The 2,566-nt window shown below is 45.9% G+C and overlaps 1 pseudogene; it reads right to left on the bottom strand.

Moving 5' to 3' along the window:
* Positions 1 to 500: 500 nt before the first annotated feature.
* Positions 501 to 2,030, bottom strand: LOC116597590 (annotated as a pseudogene).
* Positions 2,031 to 2,566: the final 536 nt, after the last annotated feature.

Here is a 2,566-nt window from a genome sequence, read left to right as displayed (position 1 = left end):
TGCTGATGGAAAGACTTCCTTTTGGCTGGACTGATAAAAAATTCAGTATCCTGAGGACCCAGAGGCTGCCACACTACACTTCCTTCCCCATTCTGACTTCTCAACCATCATTACGTACTGCCTGAAGTGTTGAAAAAGATTTATCTTCCCTCTTTGGCTGGAGGCACTCCCTTCCATTCCCATTGGATTTGAGAAGTTGGAAATAGGCATCAAACCCCACTTGTCCTTTTATTGTGTTGTGTAAGTCTGTTTTCCTGTGTAAAGGTAAAAAAGAACCTGTTCTTGGTCTTACCTGAGACCTAGAAAATTCATCTTAAATCAGGGTCATTCCTTCCACCTGATATGGTCATTGTGATCTCATTCCATTCATTATCTTATTTCTCAGTCCTCTTCTTGATGGGTCAGTTCTCTTCCTTCTGATTTTTGTGGGTACATGACATCAGAAGTTACACAAATGATTACAAAATAGGTGGGAAAAAAGCAAAGCTCTCTTTTTTTTAAATAGAACTTCCTTTTTAAGTCATTATTCTCACTTGGCAGTGGAAAACGATCTTGTCACCTTTATGTATTCTAGTCAACTGCCTTATAAATGTTTCTTTTGTGTAAATGTTCAGTCAGATTTGCATATTATTATCTTAGCTGTTCTGAGCTCTGTCTCCCGGTCTTCTCTTTTCCCTTTTATTGGTCCTGCTTCTGTTTCACTGGGCTCCAGGTTCTGTTAGCTGGCAGTGGTAAGAAGAGAGGGAGTTTGCTTATGTGGAGAGCATATGGTGTGGCAGCATACAGGCTGGTCCCCTCCCTTAGTCTTGCCCAGGTGCCAGTGCAGTCCAGCTGTTGATGTCTGTAGCTGAATTTCTAGACATGGAGGATGCCCAGCATTGGCTCTTCTCTTTGTCATGGTAGATGATCTTCTGTGTCCAACTGATACCATTTATAGCATAATGCAGGGGATCCTGTAGAGGCAGCATTACCCCCCCATCCTTTTCAAGTTTTTGCTAGCGTGGTTCTCTTCATTCTTTTTTTTTTTTTTTTTTTAAGAGAAGTATGACTTTATTTTCTTGTTTCACAAATAGATTTGGCTGAATTGGTTGCTTTTTGGCGATTAGTCAAGGAGACCAAATCCCATATCCTTGTCCAACTCCTCCAACTCTTCCCTTGTTTCAACCTTGGCTGGGGCTGTGGCAGGAGCAGGTGCAGCAGTGGTGGCCGTGGCCATGGGGGTATCAGCCACAAAGGCAGAAGGATCAGCTGAGAAGGCCCGAACCTTTGCAGTGGGAAGGGGTCATCAGCCTCTGCAGACAAAGCCAGGACCCACTTGTATCCATTAATGATAGAAAGGGACACTGATGCCACAGCTGGGTAGCCTGTCTGCAGACATACACTGACAACATAGTGGACACCGTCCAGGAAGTGAGAATGCAGTTTCCTCAGTGTCATCGGGCACTTCAGGGTGTTTGCCATTGTCAAACACGAGCTGGATGAGCAGCTCACAGGAGAAGGGGGGAGATGTTCAGCATGTTCAGCAGTGTGTTTTGCGGGCTCCCACTTTGTCTCCAGTCTTAATCAGCTGCTTATCAGTCAGGATTTCACTGGTGCCCTTGAAGACTTCCGTGATGATGCCTAGAGCCTGGAAGATGGAAGACTTTTTGGGCCCTAGACCAGTGTTCTGGGCTGGCATAGTGACTTCACAGAGGGCTATGGCACCAGCTGGCACCTTGCTGGCTGGCAGCATGTCCCTGATCTCAGTGAGGCCCTCCTTGGTGGGCACAAAGCGCATATTCCCCTGGATGTGAGGCAGCAGTTTCTCTAGAGCTGCTTGTTCTCTAGGTGCCTTTGGAGGGGGCTTGTGCATCATGGTGTTCTTGCCCATCAGCACAACAGCCTTCCCTGGAGGGACATGAGACTATGCCGCATCTGCTTGGAACCTACATTGTGTGCTTTCACAATGAAGCATTTTGGATAATCATCCAAAAGTTGGATGATCTTAAGGAATTAGTGGACTTCCATCCTGCCTTGTCTTCCCTGAGCATCAAGGTGTGTCAGGAGTTGTCACATAGGGATGAAAGACAATGTTATTCTCACAAGGGTGCCTGGGGAGACCCCCCTCATTCTTTTGGCTGGCCTCTTTTGGGACTGAATCGTCTTACCAGATACTTTCAAGTGCCTATTCTAAGTTCACAAAAGACCTGGAAAATCCCCACTCCCTCAGACTTCCTGTTTAGGAAACCAGAGGTGATGGTTACTTGTTCCTTCTCCTCTCTGCTGACCCTTTTCCCAGGCCTGCCCGGCATCCTATTAGGCCTGCTACTTACCACCAAAGTGGTTGGCAATCCCCTCTATCCAAAATCACCCTCACACTTCTGGGGAAATGCTCTTAGGCACCCACCCTCCCCTTGGGAGTACAGTAGAAAGTGAGGCGTGGGGTGTCCCAAATATGTGTTTTATTATTATTTTTTTAAGTATGATTTTCCAACTTGTTGTGTATTTTGTCCTCTGGAAGAGAAGGATAGGAACATAGAATAAATCTTCATGTCCTCTCCTGATTGTTTTGATCTTACAACTAGCT

This window comes from Mustela erminea, chromosome 8 (genome assembly GCF_009829155.1).
Source record: "Mustela erminea isolate mMusErm1 chromosome 8, mMusErm1.Pri, whole genome shotgun sequence".
NCBI lineage: Eukaryota > Metazoa > Chordata > Mammalia > Carnivora > Mustelidae > Mustela > Mustela erminea.
Note: the sequence above shows the minus strand (reverse complement) of the source record. Positions and strands in the feature narration are given on the sequence as shown.